Raw genomic sequence first — 18,282 nt, forward strand, 5'->3', positions numbered from 1 at the left:
AGAAAGCTCCAATAAATAAGATTTTGACTTTAAGCAGGTTCATGGGGAAGTTTCTGAAGGAGAAGTAGGGCTATCTGTACCTAGCACCAGTGACTTAATAAATACATAACGTGTGGACATGTAAATAAGCACATATTATACTAATAAAAAGATGAACTGTTTGTAATACCTGAGTAAACCTCTGTTATTTGCCAATCTAGAGGTAAGTCAAATATAAGGAAAAGAAGCATATAATCCTCAGAGCTAGGCTTCTTTCAGAGACTTCCCCCGTCTCTGCCCAGTGCAAAATGTGTCCCTCATGCAGATATGAATCTGCAGCTTTCTGTCTGAGGATGAGACTGAGGTGCAGAGCACGGAAGAGTCTCTGGAGTGTTGAAGGGCCCTGCACAGCCCCACCGAGACGGGAATAACCAGAGCAGCGCAGGGAGGCCATGGAACAATGATGGTGCTGCATGCAGTAAAGCCAGTTGGCAGTGCCAGACCTCTGCCACCTCCAGACCCAGCAGTGCTTCAGATGGGTGCAGCCACAGTCAATAGAAAGTTGTGTACATTAAGCATTTCTGTGTTCCTTCCAAGGGGCTTCTCAGTTGGCACTAGTGGTAAAGAGTCCGCCTGCTAGTACAGAGATGGGGATTTGATCCCTGGGTTGGGCAGATCCCCTGGAGGAGGGCATGGCAATCCACTCCAGTATTTTTGCCTGGAGTATCTTATGGACTGAGGAGCCTGGTAGGCTAAAGTCCATGGGGTCGCAGAGTTGGACAGAAATGAAGCGACTTAACACACACATGTATGTCCCTTCCGAAAGCTCACTTGGAAACCTATCACAGGCAAATTAAGCCTCGCCTCTTCCCCATAATGCCAATCAGTAAGTACTGTGTGAGTACTGAATTTCAAGAGTCCTCAAATAAATCCCATATATTGCCTGAGAGTCACTGCAGCCTTGTGATAGGCTCAGTGACCAGTGGAGGCATATTACTCAGCTGTAAAAAAGAATTAAATAATACTATTTGCAGGAACACGGATGGACCTAGAGATTGTCATACCAAGTGAAGTAAGTCAGAGAAAGACAGATACATACGACACCACTTAAGTGTGAAATCTAAAATATGGCACAAATTATATCTAATGAACAAAATACACTTAGTGATTTGGAGACCAGACTTGTGGCTGCCAAGGAGGAGGAGGAGGGAAGGGGTAAAAACGGTGGAGGTGCAGCCTGGAGCTTAGTCACGGATCAAGCCAGGGTACTTTGCATGAGGCGTCCAGTCCATTTCATTAGCCAGGCTGTGATTTTCATGGTAGTGAACACTTTGTGCCAAGGGAACATTTCATGCAAAGATGGGCTCAATAAAGGACAGAAACGGTATGTACTTAGCAGAAGCAGAAGATATTAAGTAGTGGTAGCAAGAATATACAGAAGAACTATACAAAATAGATATTCATGACCCAGATAACCACAATGGTGTGACCACTCACCTAGAGCCAGATATCCTGGAGTGTGAAAGCGGGCCTTAGGAAACATCGCTATGAACAAAGCTAGTGGAAGTGATGAAATTCCACCTGAGATATTTCAAATCCTAAAAGATGATGCTGTGAAAGTACTACACTCAATATGCCAGCAAATTTGGAAAACTCAGCAGTGGCCACAGGACTGGAAAAGGTCAGTTTTCATTCCAAACCTAAAGAATGTTCAAACTACCACACGATTACACTCATCTCACACGCTAGCAAAGTAATTCTCAAAATTCTCCAAGCTAGGCTTCAAAAGAGCATAGACCAAGAACTTGTGGATGTTCAAGCTGGATTTAGAAAAGGCAGAGGAACTAGAGATCAAATTGCCAACATCTGTTGGGTCATAAAAAAGCAAGAGAATTCCAGAAAAACATCTCCTTCTGCTTCTTTGACTACACTAAAGCCTTTGACTATGTGGATCACAACAAACTGTGGAAAATTCTTAAAGGGATGGGAATTCTAGACTACCTTACTTGCCTCCAGAGAAATCTGTATGCAAGTCAAGAAACACAGTTAGAACCTGACATGGAGAAGGGACTGGTTCCAAACTGGGAAAGGAGTATGTCAAGGCTGTATATTGTCACTCTGCTTACTTAACTTATATGCAGAGTATATCATGCGAAATTCTGGGCTGGATGAAGCACAAGCTGGAATCAAGATTGCCAGGAGAAATATCAATAACCTCAGATAGGCAGATGATACCACCTTTATGGCAGAAAGCGAAGAGGAACTGAAGAGCCTCTTGATGAAAGTCAAAGAAGAGAGTGAAAAAGCTGGCTTAAAACTCAACGTTTAGAAAACTAAGATCATGGCATCCAATCTCATCACTCAGGACAAATAGATGGGGAAACAGTGCGAGATTTATTTTCTTCTGTTCCAAAATCACTGCAGATGATGACTGCAGCCATGAAATTAAAAGATGCTTGCTTCTTGGAAGAACAGCTATGACCAACCTACATAGCATATTAAAAAGCAGAGACATTACTTTGCAACAAAGGTCCTTCTAGTCAAAGCTATGGTTTTTTCAGTAGCCATGTCTGAATGTGAGAGTTGGGCTGTAAAGAAAGCTGACCGACGAACAGTTGATGCTTTTGAATTGTGGTGCTCCCTTGGATGCAAGGAGATCAAACCAGTCCATCCTAAAGGAAATCAGTCCTGAATAGTCATTGGAATGACTGATGCTGAAGCTGAAACTCTGATACTTGGACCACATGATGCGAAGAAATGACTTATTGGAAAAGACCCTGATGCTGGGTAAGATTGATGGTAGGAGGAGAAAGGGGTCAACAGAGGATGAGATGGTCCGATGGCATCACCGACTTGATGGACATGAGTGTGAGCAAGCTCTGGGAGTTGGTGATGGACAGGGAAGCCTGGTGTGTTGCAGTCCATGGGGTCACAAAGAGTCAGACACGACTGAGTGACTGAACTGAACTGAACACTTTGTGAACTGTTTATAAGTTGACAAAATCAAATTTCTTTTTCAACTTCGTGAAGATTATTTGACAACTGGTTATTGGATTAGTAATATTATTATTATTTTATTTTATTAAAACTAATCTGTTAGTTTCCTGTTGCTGTTGTAACAAATTACCACAAACTTAGTGGCTTAAAACTATACAAATTTATTATCTCACTGTTTTGGAGACCAGAAGTCTGAAACATGTCTCACATTGGGAGGTTTGTGTCTCTTCCAGATTCACTAGAGGAAAGTTATTTCCTTACCTTCCCCAACTTCTGGAGGCTGCCTGCATCCCTTGATTCATGGTCCTTCATCACTCCTTCCACCATCAGCGCTTCCAGCATCACGTCTCCCCCTCCAACCCAGACACTCCTGTCTCCTTATAAGTAGCCTATGTGCCTACATGGGCCCACCCAGATAATCAGGGTAATCTCCCCACCCCCAAATCCTTAATGTAATCTCATCTGAAAAGTCCCTTTGGCCATGGTAGGTTTTATGTTCATAAGTAGGAAGAGGAAGGATTAGGACATGAACATCTTTGGCAAAATCATTGTTTTGCCTACCTCAGTCTATGTTCTGCACCCAAATTCATGTCTGTCACACATGAAAAAAATATTAATCTCCTTCCAGTATCCCCCAAAGTCTTAAATTATTACAGAAGCAAATTAAAGTCCATAATCTCAACTAAATCTTATTGGCTCCAAAGTTCCAAGTCTCAATCATCTAAATCAGCTATATAATCTTCCCTGAGGCACAGTTCTTCTTGTGAATTTGTGGAGCTCAGGAAACAAATATGTTGTTGTTCATTGTCCTCAGTTGCTAAATCATGTCTGATTCTTTGTGACCCCATGGACTGCAGCACGCCAGGCTCCCCTGTCCTTCATTATCTCCCAGAGTTTGCTCAGATTCATGTCCACTGAGTCAGTGATGCTATCTAATATCTAACTGTCTCATCCTCTGTCACCCCCTTCTCCTGCCTTCAACCTTTCCGAGCATCAGAGTCTTTTCCAATGAGTTGGCTCTACTGCATCAGATGGACAAAGTATTGGAGCTTCAGCTTCAGCCCACAAGTTATTACCGACAGAATACAATGGTGGGACAACCATAGGATAACAGTTAAAGATATTGCCATTTGAAAGCAAAGAAACTAATAGGACAAAAGGAAGCAGTGTTCCAGCCAAATTTCTAAATCCAGTTGGGCAAACAGCAGTAGATTTCAAGGCCTGGGCCTAATCACCCGTGACTAAAGCTCTATCCGTGGTGTCATCCTTTCTTTTTCATGAAGGATAGTGCATGTTTCCAGTTGAGTAGCTTTTTTTCTACCTATTTCCTGCATGTAGAATATTGGGGTTCTGACAGCCTTCTTTCATTTTGGCTTCTGTCTGTCCTTTTCAGTCTAAACTGACAGTGATTTTTGAAGAATCACGTAGGTCTCCTGCATATGTCTCAAGAATTTACACCACTAGACCTCCTCCATACGTCTTGTATGAATAATTCATTCCTTATTCCTGGCTTTTGGAAACATGGCTGAGACAATCCATGAATCACACACCTAATTTCCTCAGAGAGTCTGAAGCAGTAGCAGAAGGTTGTCCAACCACACCCTTGGCTTCCTCTTAAGCATTTGTTTTCCTCGCAATGAATTGCCCAAGTATAGCGTCTTTTGTAACCTGGATAAACTGACAGTTTTCCCAAATCAAGTCCTGGTCCCTTTTTCATTGACAGTTCTTACCTTAATCTATTTCTTCTCGCATTTTGCTATAAGCAGTAAGAAGAGGCCACAACTTTAACACTTTGCTTGCACTCTCCTCATATAAGGGTCTAATTTCATTATTGTATCAGTTTCTTATAGCTACTATAAAAAATTTTACCACACACTTGACGACTTAACACACATTTATTCTGTTAGATTTCTGGAGACCATGAGTCTGAAATCTGTGGCACTGGAACAAAATCAAGGTTTTAGCAGGGCCCCAGATGCTCTAGGCCAGAGTCTGTTTACTTGCCGTTTCCAGTCTCCAGAGCTGCATACCTGCATTCCTTGGCTCAGGACACCTTCCTGCATCTTCAAAGCCAGCAGCACGGCATCTTCAAATAGCCATGCTTTCATCCCATCACATTTTTTTTGTCTACGTGTGGTCTCCTTTGCCTTTCCCTTATAAATGTCTTTATGATGCATTTAGTGTCCATCTTGTCAGGCTCCCCATCTCAAGACTGTTAACTTAATCACATCTGCAAAGACCCTTTTCCCATATAAGGTAATGTTTGCGACTTCCCGGAATTAGGACCTGATATCTTTAAGGGGCATTGTTTAGCTTGCTATAACCTTTTATAAGTTCTGCTTCCCACATAAGCCTTCTGTCACTGTACAGCGAGAGTCTCCTGTCCTCCAGGTTTCAGTTTCCTAATTTCTTTCTGAGCCCTCATCATTAGCCTTTAATGTCCATATTGCTAGGAAACAGTGTGTCTATTAATGTAGGTCTTAGCTATCTTGCTTCTCACTTCAGGTTCTCATTACACAATCATCTACATTCACATTTCAAGTACCAGTCTGTTCAGTGTAGCCTAGGTGTTTTCTGTGATGACGCTCAGAATGCTTACAGCTTCTTCCTATTGTCCGGTTCCAAATCGTTTCCACATTTTTTAGGTATTTGTTACAGTAGCATCCCACTTCCAGGTAGCAGATTTTGTATTATTTTCCTATTGATGCTATAACAAATTATCACAAATTTATTGGCTAAAACACAATTTATCTTGTAGTTCTTTGGATCAAAAGTCCAAAAAGAGGCTAAAAAAGGTCTTATGAGGCTGAAATCAAGTTGCAGGCAGCAAGACTGCATTCCTTCTGGATTCTCTAGGGGAGAAGCCTTTCTTTGCCTCTTCCAGCTTCAAGAAACCACCTGCATCCCTAGGGTTCCTGACGGCAGTCCCATTAAATCCTGCTTTTGTCATTCATCACTGCTTTTGGAGGGGAGCAAGTTTCGAGTTGTTTATTAGGAATTAACCTTTGAAGAAAGCGAGGGGCAGGTTTGGGCACAAGAAGTCAAACTGCAACATGGGCCTGATAGGGAGTCAGCCAGCCTCATGAACATTCAGAGTGGCCCACGTTAAGCCCAAATGGCCTAGCTTCTCTCTGTCCACTCCCCTGCTTAGTCACAGACACAGACTTCCTTGGGAAGAGTATGGCCTTGAGGAAGTTGGCTCCCTGCAGCTCAAGGGGGTCCTCCAAGAGCTGACAGCTGGGGCTGTCCGCTGACTGTACCCCTGCAGTGGGGCAGAAGGCCTTCCTTGAGAGGAATCTGGACAACACAGATCTGCACACACCACACACTCTCTGAGTTCATACTATACAGTCATCATCTACTGTTTTGTTTTTTTTTTCTACTTCAAAAAATAAAAGTTCTGTGTACAGAGCTGAGCCTGACCTAGCAGAAATCAAAAGCCAGTGTTTGTGAGCAGAGGGAAACTAGCTGGGCTTAGTCAAGTAGGCCTGGATTCTGATGAGTCTTGGAGTAGAAGGAAGGTTTGGATTGGTTATCTGCTGCAATACTTTTCTTTTGCTGTAATGTAATAACAAATGATCACGTGCTTAGTGGCCTCAAACAGCACAACTTTACTGTCTCATGGTTCTGTAGGTCAGACACCTAGTTCCTCTGTTTTGGGTCTCCCAGAGCTGAAATCAAGATGCTTGATGATCTGGCCTGTTAGCCAGAGACTGTGGGGGAGGATCTGTTCCCAGGCTCACTTGGGTTTGTGGGGAGAGAGCAAATTGGCCAGGATGCCGTGTTCAGCTTTCTCACACCACGTTTTGTAAATGATGACTAGGTAACAGTGAGACCATTTGTAGCACCACGCATGCACGTCACGAGGTACTCGCTTGCTCACGAGCTACTTTGTGCGGTCGGCACATGTGAGCTCCACCTAGAAAACAGCGGCATTACTGCTGCAACACGCCGTGTCTGTGGGATCAGTCACGAGAAGAGCGACTATAGCGTGTCTACTGCTGTGGCTGCTGCGCCAGCCAGGTGAGAATAAATGCCTCTGCCGTTCCTATGGCTCCTCGAGTTTCCTTCCAGCCTCTTAGATGGCGCTTGTCTACCTGCCTTCAGTGAACAGTGTAAACAGCAAGACAGTGGGCATCACGAACAGGATCAGCAGTGTGAGGTTGTTGGCAGAATTCAGCTTCTTGTGGTCGCAGTGCTGAGGATGTGTTCTTGCTGTCAGCTAGATTCTTCTCTTAGCTCCTTCAGGTCACTTACATTCCTCATCGTGTTTCCCTTTATCTTTGAACCAGCAATGATGACGTTGTCTTATGTTTTGAATCTCTCTGACTTTCCCTTCTGCTACTGTTTTCTTCTTAAAACAACAAAAAAATCTTTTTATTTTGTATTGGAGTGTAACGGATTAACGATGTTGTTACAGTTTCAGATGAACACCAAAGGGATTCAACCATCCATATAAATGTGTCCATTCTCCCCCAAATTCCTCACCCTTCCAGGATGCCACATAACATTGAACAGAGTACAGTAAGTACACTCTGCTGTACAGTAAGTAGGTCCTTGTTAATTATCCATTTAAACGCAGCAGAGTGTACCTGAGCATCCAAACTCCCCAACTTTCCCTTCCCCCCAACCTTTCCCCCTGGCAACCATAAGTGCATTCTCTAAATCTGTGAGTCTGTTTTATAAATAAGTTAATTTCTATCATGTCTTTTTAGATTCCACATAAAAGGGGTGTCATAGGATGTTTCTGCTTTGTCTTCTTTCACCGACTATGCAATCTCTGTGTCCATCCATGTTGCTGCAAATGACATTATTTCATTCTTTTCTGATGGCTGAGTAATATTAAGTAATATTACATTGTATATATATATATCATGTCTTCTTTATCCGTTCCTCTGATGATGGACGTTTAGGTCCCTTTCAGGTCTTGGCTATTGTAAACAGTGCTGCAGTAAATACTGTGGTGCATGTATCCTTTCAGACCAGTGTTTTTCCTCTGGATATATGCCCAAGAGTGAGACTTCAGGGTCATATGATAGCTCTACTTTTAGTTTTTTTAAAGAACTTCCATATTCTCCATAGTGTCTGTACCAGCTTCCATTCCCACTAACAATGTAGGAGGGTTCCCTTCCCTCCACACCCTCTCCAGCATTTATTGGCTGTGGATTTTTTGATGATAGCCCTTTTGACTGGTGTGAGTTGATATCTCATTGTAGTTTTGATTTGCATTTCTGTAATTGTTAGTAATGTTGAACACTTTTTCATGTGCCTCTTGGCCATCTGTATGTCTTCTTTGGAGAAGATCTTTTTAGATCTTCTGACCGTTTTTTGATTGGTTTGCTTCATGAGCTGTTTGTAGATTTTGGAGACTAATCCCTTGTCAGTCACATTATCTGTAAATCTTTTTACTCAGTCTGTGGTTGTCTTTTTGTTTTGGTGGTTGTTTTCTTTGTTGTGCAAAAGCTTTTGAGGTTAAGTCGGTCCCATTTATGTTTGTTTTAATTTCTCTTATTATGGGAGACATTTATAAAGATATTGCTGTGATTTCTTCCTATGTTTCCCTCTAGGAGTTTTAGAGTGTCTGGTTTCACATTTAGGTCTTTTTGGTCTTTAAACATTTTGAGCTTACTTTTGTGTGTGGTTTTAGAGAAGGATATGATTTTGTGTTTTACAGACAGCTGTCCAGTTTTCACAGCACCATTTGATGAAGAGACAGTCATTCCAACATTGTGTAGTCTTGCCTCCTTTTCAGAGATTAATTGGCCATAGATGTATGGCTTTATTTCTGGGCTCTCTACCCTGTTCCCTTGAACAGGTTTCATATATTTCTATTTCTGCACCAGTACTATACTGTTTGGATAACTGTATCTTTGTGGTATAATCTGAAGTCAGAGAGCCATTCTGATTCTGCCACTTCTGTTTTTCTTTTTCAAGATTGCTTTGGATACTCAGGTCTATTGTCTCTCCATACAATTTTTTTTTTTCTAATTCTGTTGAAAAAAATTGCCATTGGTAATTTGATAAGGATTGCATTGAATATGTAGATTGCTTAGGGTAGTATAGTCATTTTGACAATATTGATTCTTCCATTCCAAGTACACAGTATATTTTTCCTTCTGTTTGAGTCTTCCTCAGTCTCTTACAGTTTTCAGAGGACAGGTCTTTTGTCTCCTTAGGTAGGTTTATTCCTACTATTTTATTCTTTCCTATGTGATGGTAAATGTAATTGTTTCTTGAATTTCTCTTTCTGGTCTTTTCTTAGTGTATAGAAATGCAGCAGATTTCTGTGTGTTAATTCTGTAACTTGCAATTTACCATATGCATTGATGAGCTCTGGTAGTTTTCTCAGAGCATCTTTAGGATCTTCTGTGTATGGTGTCATGTGTGCTATGTTGCTCCTGTCATGTCTTTGAGACCCCATGGACTATAGCCTGCCAGGCTCCTCTGTCCATAGGATTCTCTAGGCAAGAATACTGGAGTGGGTTGCCATTTCCTCCTGCCAATGCAGGGATTGAACCCATGTCTCATTATATTTTCTGCATTGGCGGGTGGGTTCTTTACCACTGGCACCGCCTGGGAAGCCTGTATAGTATCATATCATCTGCAGACAATGACAGTTTAACTTCTTTTCCAATTTGGATTCTCTTTACTTCTTTTTCTTCTCTGATTCCGGTGCTAGGACTTCCAAAACTATGTTGAATAAAAGTGGCGAGAATGGACTTCCTTGTCTTGTTCCTAATCTTAGAGGGAATGCTTTCAGCTTTTCACCAGTGAGTATGATGTTAGCTGTAGGTTTGTATGGCCTTTGTGTGTTGAAGTATGTTCCCTTTATGTTCTTTTAATGTATTGTTAGATTTGGATTGCTAGTATTTTATTGACGATTTTTGCATCTATGTTCATCAGTGATATTGGCCTATAATGTTTCAGGTGTCTTTGTTTTTGGTAGGAATGAGTTTGGGAATATTCCTTCCTCTGTAGTTTTTTAATATTTTTATCTTTGTCTTTAATTTTTGTCAGTTTGGTTATGTGTGTCTCAGCATGTCCCCCCTGGGTTTATCTTGCCTGGGATTCTGCACTTCCTGGACCTGGCTGGCTGTTTCCTTTTCCATGTTAAACAAGGTTTCAGCTATTATCTCATCAAATATTTTATCATGTCCTTTTTTCTCTTCTCCTTCTGGGACCCCCTGTAATGCAAATGTTGGTTTATTTCATATTGTTCCAGAGGCCTGTTAGGCTGTCTTCATTTCTTTTCATTCTCTTTTGTTCATTCTCTTCTGTGGCAGTGATTTCCACCACTCTGTCTTCCTGGTCACCTGTCCATTCTTCTGCCTCAGTTATTCTGCTATTGATTCCTTCTTGTGCGTTTTTCATTTCGGGTATTATATTGTATTTTTCATCTCTGTTTATTCCTTAGTTCTTCCAGGTCTTTGGTAAACATTTCTTGCATCTTTTCGATCTTTGCCTCCATTGCCTCCATTCTTTTTCTGAGATCCTGGATTATTTGCACTATTCTTATTCTGAATTCTTTTTCTGGAAAGTTGCCTACCTCTGCTTCATTGAGTTCATTTAGTTGAAGTGTTCTCTTGTTCCTTCATCTGGGCCATAATCCTCTGCCTTGTCATTTTGATTAACTTTCTGTGATTGTGGTTTTCATTCTGGAGGTTCTAGTAATTTGGCCTTGATTCTGCTGTCTGCCCCCTGGTGAATGAAGCTCTTGATGGGACAGACTGACCATGGATAGCCCTGGTTCTAGTTCTGAGGGGCAGGACTTTGCTTAGTAAAATTTATTTTAGTTGTTTGCTGATGGATGGGTTTGAATTGATCTGAGGCAACCCAGTGCTGGACTCAACAGGCTTTACTATAGGGGCGATGGCAACAACCTCCACGAGGGCTCATGCCTACAGGTACGTCTGGACCTGCTGCTGCCAATGCCCTTGTCCCTTAGGGGGGCTCTGCCAACCATGCCTCTGCAAGGGATGCTCCAGCAGGCAGGTTTGGTTCCATCTCCTGTGGGCTCACTGCTCCTATCTCCTGGGTCCTGGTACACACAAGGTTTTGTGTGTGTCCTCCAAGAGTGGAATCTGTTTCCCCCAGCCCTGTGGAAATCTGCAAGCAAATCCTGCTGGCCTTTAAAGTCAGATTCCCTGGGGATTCCTAATCCTTTTGCCAGATCCCCAAGCTGGGAGTCAGACCTGAGGCTCAGTACCTTCACAACAGGGGGAGAACGTCTGTGGTATAATTGTCCTCCAGTCTGTGGGCCGCCCACCCAGCGGTTATGGAATTGGATTTTGTCATGGTTACGCACCTCCTACTCTCTTGTTGCGGCCTTGTCTTTGGACATGGAGTATCTCTTTCGGCGGGTTCCAGCACCCCCTATCAACGAGTGTTCAGTGGTTAGTGGTGATTTCAGTGCTGTCACGGGAGGAGGTGAGCACGCACCCTTCTCCTCTGCTGGCTTGAACCAATCTCCCGCCGCATGGCTTCTGACTGACACTCCTGCCTGTGTGATTCTGCTGGGCCCATCTGGATAATCCAAGATAATCTCCCATCTCCCAGAGGCCTTCACTTAATCACATTCTCAAAGCCCTTCTGCTATTTAAGGTAACATGTTTACAAGTCATGAGGTTTGGGAGATTAGCACATGGACATTTTTGGAGGACCATTATTCTGTCTGCCATTACACCTATTGTATCCATGTAGTATTTTCATGTAAATGAAGGCTTGGCTCTGAAGAGCATATTGGGTAGAAATCTCTATTCACACCTATTAACTTTTCTTTTTTTTTCCCAGAGAATAAAGCAGCTGTTACTGTTTTCTTTTCCATTTGGATAAGCTGGATCAGAGAGGTTAGGCAGTTTACAAAGGTCTCACAGTTCCTTAATGGCAAAGCTACTCTAGAGTTTGGCTGTTTTAACATCTTAAAGCATGCTGCACTGTGGACTGCCCCTGCACAAAGGGCTCTCTAGGGAGTTTCCATCCAAGTTGAAGCAAACAGCTTAAGTCACAAAATGCCCTTTTCCCGGCTCTAAAATTAAGATATTAGAAATGGACCTTATGTTCCAATAAGTTAATGCTTGACTGTCTTTAGAAATTGGAAGTAAAAGAGAAATATAACCTTTGGGGAAGAAAACCATATCCTTGGATCTACCAGTAATTCACTGAAGTTTTTCCATAAACACATTCATTAGCCTTTTGAGAAAAGTGTTTCTATGAGGTGCCCTGGCTGGCTCCTTTGCTATGACAGTCCATATTCCATGGAGTGCTTTGATCTCAATTTTGTATGAAGGAGGTTGATTATACATTAAGGGACACTACATTTTAAGGATCCTGTGAATGGAAAGGTCTCTCTTATCTACAGACATTGTTTGAATAATATAAAAGCCTTTAAAAAAATGTTCAAAGGCATCAAAACTTTAAATGTTCTCTTACTAAGGTTGAAGGTTGAAACATTTGCTATTGGGAAATTTATCTGAATAATACATTGATTCCTTAGAGGAGAGATGCTACCATAAATGAAGTATATTTTTTTGATGTTTGGAATTCTAATTCTAAGGAAGTCTATTAAATTGGGGAAACAATCTATGAGGCACTAATGTACAAAAAAAAATCTTCATGACCAAGATAATCACGATGGTGTGATCACTCATCTAGAGCCAGACATCCTGGAATGTGAAGTCAAGTGGGCCTTACAAAGCATCACTATGAACAAAGCTAGTGGAGGTGATGGAATTCCACTTGAGCTATTCAAATCCTCAAAGATGATGCTGTGAAAGTGCTGCACTCACTATGCCAGCTAATTTGGAAAACTCAGCAGTGGCCACAGGGCTGGAAAAGGTCAGCTTTCATTCCAATCCCAAAGAAAGGCAATGCCAAAGAATGCTCAAACAACCGCACAATTGCACTCATCTCACATGCTAGTAAAGTAATGCTCAAAATTCTCCAAGCCAGGCTTCAGCAATACGTGAACCGTGAACGTCCAGATGTTCAAGCTGGTTTTAGAAAAGGCAGAGGAACCAGAGATCAAATTGCCAACATCCGCTGGATTGTCAAAAAAGCAAGAGAGTTCCCGAAAAACATCTATTTCTGCTTTATTGACTATGCCAAAGCCTTTGACTGTGTGGATCACAATAAACTGCGGAAAATTCTGAAAGAGATGGGAATACCAGGCCACCTGACCTGCCTCTTGAGAAACTTATATGCAGGTCAGGAAGCAACAGTTAGAACTGGACATGGAACAACAGACTGGTTCCAAATAGGAAAAGGAGTATGTCAAGGCTATATATTGTCACCCTGCTTATTTGACTTCTATGCAGAGTACATCATGAGAAACACTGGGATGGAAGAAGCACAAGCTGGAATCAAGATTGCCAGGAGAAATCTCAATAACCTCAGATATGCAGATGACACCACCGTTATGGCAGAGTGAAGAAGAACTAAAGAGCCTCTTGATGAAAGTGAAAGTAGAGAGTGAAAAAGTTGGCTTAAAGCTCAACATTCAGAAAACGAAGATCACGGCATCCGGTCCCATCACTTCATGGGAAATAGATGGGGAAACAGTGGAAACAGTGTCAGACTTTATTTTTTTGCACTCCGAAATCACTGCAGATGGTGACTGCAGCCATGAAAGTAAAAGACACTTACTCCTTGGAAGAAAAGCTATGACCAACGTAGATAGTATATTCAAAAGCAGAGACATTACTTTGCCGACTAACGTCCGTCTAGTCAAGGCTATGGCTTTTCCAGTGGTCATGTGTGGATGTGAGAGTTGGACTGTGAAGAAAGCTGAGCGCCAAGAAATTGATGCTTTTGAACTGCAGTGTTGGAGAAGACTCTTGAGAGTCCCTTGGACTTCAAGGAGATCCAACCAGTCCATTCTGAAGGAGATCAGCCCTGGGATTTCTTTGGAGGAATGATGCTAAAGCTGAAACTCCAGTACTTTGGCCACCTCATGCGAAGAGTTGACTCATTGGAAAAGACTCTGATGCTGGGAGGGTTTGGGGGCAGTAGGAGAAGAGGACGACAGAGGATGAGATGGCTGGATGGCATCACTGACTCGATGGACATGAGTCTGAGTGAACTCCGGGAGTTGGTGATGGACAGGGAGGCCTGGCGTGCTGTAATTCATGGGGTCACAGAGAGTCAGACACGAGTGAGCGACTGAACTGAACTGAACTGAATGATAGCATTCATCAAGATGGTAATTGTAGAATCTTTTTTATGCTTTTACTTTTTTTTAATGTTTTACTATGTTTTATGTTTTTTCTTCAAAAGAGTTTTCTTTTTAGGTCCACTTAAATTCTTTCTACCTGTCTCTACCCAGCCTCTCTCCTGCTGTATGCTAAAAGCAGACTCCTTGGCATACATTCCTTGCCATGGTATAATGTCAGTGCAGTAGCCTTGGCCTAGATCTCAGGGCCAAACGGCCAGGATAAAGCAAGACATGAGATGCTAAGCCCACAGTTACAGAAGGGATGGCTCCTCACCTCTCTTATGGACACACAGTGTTAGCCAAGAAAAAGGAGTATGTGAAGAAATGGAGAAAAATTCAGGAGTGGGCAGAGTGACAAAGGTGGGAGGCCAAGTCTCCCTGCGGGGGTCTTCTCTGACAAATAAGGGCAGACAGCAGGAATGTAGGTGCCCCCTGTGGCCATGGATACTGAAGCAGAGAACCAGCTCCAAGCAAGGGGCAGAGGAGTTAACCATGACTCACCACATTGTCAAGAACCCGGCCAACAGATCTGGCTCCAGGGCAGCCTCCAGACCCAGTGGGCCAAGGGGTGTTTTCCAAGGGACAGAAGCCCAGTTGTGTGAGCTCCAGCCATGCCTGTGTCTCAAGAGGAGATTCCGCCACGGAAGGACCCTCTCTATATTACTCTGTGGTGGGAGTGCAGCCAGTAGTTGTTGAGCTGGGTGGGCGCAACTTGACGTCTGCAGCACTGGGTCTGCTGGTTGGAGTCTGTGTGCCCTGCAGCAGGGCTAGGCCAGTCGATTCCACCTGAAGCACCCCTCTCACTGCCCCGCAGCATCCCCACAGGCTGAGCCCAGCATCTTCCTTACACCAGGGCCGTCAGCTGTTGGAGTGGAGGCTGCATGTGAGGCAGACTCTCCTAATCATTAGCATTCTCTGTGCTTCCATATCACCATTTCTTCATGTGCTTATTTTCAGTTATCGCTTTGCACATGGCACTGTAGCCTTGTATATGCTTTCTATTTCCCTACTGTAAATTTATTTCTCAAGAAAATTCTAGATTTACTGGGTCATTGTGATTTTATTCTCTAGAACATATTTGACATACTTAAGTTTTCCTGTCCCACTATAGCTTTTAACAAATGGCTAAAGTTTACTAACAACCGAATAGAGTAACACTATTTTCTTTTATGTTGGCTGAGTGTCTTCCTCAGGCCGTGGTTTTTAAGTCCTGTTTTCTTAGTTATACTAAATAAATATTCCTTTACCTTACTTATTTTGTAGTCTCTAATAATAATCCATTTTATATAGTTTATGCTTGAAGACGTCCACACATGTACAGATATATCCATATCCTACGCATGCTTACATATCTGCATGCTACGATTAAATATTGCACCTTTAAAAGTCAGGATTCTGTAGAGATTTTAATGATTTGGGGAATACCTCTACTCTAATGTTGGGTAACCAAAAGACTGAATTTTAGAAACCAAGAAGAATGAAATGAGAATGTATGTATCTGTGAAAAAACCTGGACAAAATATATGAGGTGAAATTAGAAGTGAAATGATATGTATTTACAACTTTCATACTTATAATTTATTTGCATCTTCCATATTTTTCTATGAACATAGGTGGCATATAATTTCAAATATCATCTCCCTGCCTGAATGTGAAACTTTTAGTGTATTCTCATTCACGTGCACTCACATCTTTAGAAATGACCCCATTTTGGGGAGAGTGGTCCCCCCAGACCACCGGAAAATTTCTTCTCTGTGATGGACACACACCTTCCTTCCACTGACACATGTTTTAGCTCCATTCAGAGAATACAGGCATTGACCACTCCATCTGGAATTGTCAAACATGAATTACGTGCCCAATTAAAGAGCAAAAGGTTAATCTCTTGAAAGAAGGAAGCAGTAAAGAAAAATGATTGTATATTTTGATTCTCATCCCAGGCACATAGTCAAGATCCAGACTTAATGTAACAAAATAGAATTGTAACATCCATTTTAAAGTTGAAAATTGTGCAACTTGATTTCATTTTATATGATTATTTTTCATTTTAAATAATAGAATTAAACATTGAGAAACAGAAGATTAACTCCTAAAGAAATTTAGATTTACTACCTAATTAGCAGCTCTATAAAGAAATGAAGGCACCACAGATCACTTTTCTAACACCATACACAAAAATAAACTCAAAATGGATTAAAGATCTAAACATAAGACCAGAAACTATAAAATTCCTAGAGGAGAACATAGGCAAATCACTCTCCGACATAAATCACAGCAGGATCCTGTATAACCCAACATCCCAGAATACTGTAAATAAAAGCAAAAATAAACAAATGGGACCTAATTGAAATTAAAAGCTTCTGCACAACAAAGGAAACTATAAGCAAGGTGAAAAGACAGCCTTTGGAATGGGAGAAAATAATAGAAAATAAAGCAACCTACAAACAACTAATCTCAAAAATATACAAGCAACTCCAGCAGCTCAATTCCAGAAAAATAAACAACCCAATCAAAAAATGGGCCAAAGAACTGAATAGACATTTTTCTAAAGAAGACATATGGATGGCTAACAAACACATGAAAAGATGCTCAACATCACTCATTATCAGAGAAATGCAAATCAAAACCACAATAGGTTCCATTTCACACCAGTCAGAATGGCTGCTATCCAGAAGTCTACAAGCAATAAATGCTGGAGAGGGCGTGGAGAAAAGGGAACCCTCTTACACTGTTGGTGAGAATGCGAACTAGTACAGCCACTATGGAGAAGAGTGTGGAGATTCCTTCAAAAACTGGAAATAGAACTGCCTTATGACCCAGCAATCCCACTGCTGGGCATACACACTGAGGAAACCAGAATTGAAAGAGACACGTGTACCCCAGTGTTCATTGCAGCCCTGTTTATAATAGCCAGGACATGGAAGCAACCTAGATGTCCATCAGCAGACGAATGGATAAGAAAGCTGTGGTACATATACACAATGGAGTATTACTCAGCCATCAAAAAGAATACATTTGAATCAGTTCTAATGAGGTGGATGAAACTGGAGCCGATTATACAGAGTGAAGTAAGCCAGAAAGAAAAACACCAATACAGTATACTAACACATATATATGGAATTTAGAAAGATGGTAACGATAACCCTCTATGTGAGACAGCAAAAGAGACACAGAGGTGTAGAACAGTCTTTTGGACTCTGTGAGAGAGGGCAAGGGTGGGATGATTTGGGAGAATGGCATTGAAACATGTATAATAACATATAAGAAATGAATCACCAGTCTAGGTTCGATGCAGGGTGCAGGATGCTTGGGGCCAGTGCACTGGGATGACCTGGAGGGATGGTGTAGGAGGAGGGTTCGGGTACAGCTCTGCAAATACAGCCAGCCTCAGGTCACAGAGCCTGTGGGAGGACTTGCCGTTAGGTCTGTGCATTCTTGTCTGGATCCCTTAATATCTGTGTCTGACTTTCTTGCCTTGAAACTGGGATGAAAACAGCAGTAAATCACGCTGTTCTAATTAGATGTGTTAATATAGGTGAAGCATTTAACACAGTGCCTGGCGCAGACCAGCAGCTCTTAGGACCAGTGCTGTTTTAGTCATTAGTGACAGTGGTAGTGGATGGTATTATTATCTGGAAGACCGGACTTGGATTAAAAACAGTAAGAAAGTTGCTGTTTCACTTACTCTGAAGTTTTATGGTAGCAGCCCTGTACCTGATAATCATAGCCAGCTTCTGGTTACAGCAGGTTGCTGTTGTTCAGTCAGTCAGTGGGTCCAACTCTTTGCAACCCCATGGACTGCAGCACACTAGACTTCCCTATTCACTATTTCTTGAAGTTTGCTCAAACTCATATCCATTGAGTCGATGATGCCATCCAACCATCTCATCCTCTGCCACCCCCTCCTCCTCATGCACTCAATCTTTCCCAGCATCAGAGTCTTTTCCAATGAGTTGACTCTTCTCATCAGGTGGCCAAAGTATCGGAGCTTCAGCTTCAGCATCAGTCCTTCCAATGAATATTCAGGGGCCAAAATATGGACTGTGCATTTATTCCACATTTATATTTTTCAGCTTATAAATTATTTTAGAAAAAAA

At 42.0% G+C, this 18,282-nt stretch overlaps 1 protein-coding gene across 4 annotated transcripts in view; it reads left to right on the top strand.

Annotated features, from left to right (window-relative positions):
- Positions 1–18,282, top strand: part of GABRA5 (gamma-aminobutyric acid type A receptor alpha5 subunit) — a 95,361-nt gene that overhangs the window by 47,832 nt on the left and 29,247 nt on the right. The gene's annotated exons all lie outside the window — the stretch shown is intronic.

Source organism: Capra hircus, chromosome 21 (assembly GCF_001704415.2).
Source record: "Capra hircus breed San Clemente chromosome 21, ASM170441v1, whole genome shotgun sequence".
NCBI classification, from domain to species: Eukaryota; Metazoa; Chordata; class Mammalia; order Artiodactyla; family Bovidae; genus Capra; species Capra hircus.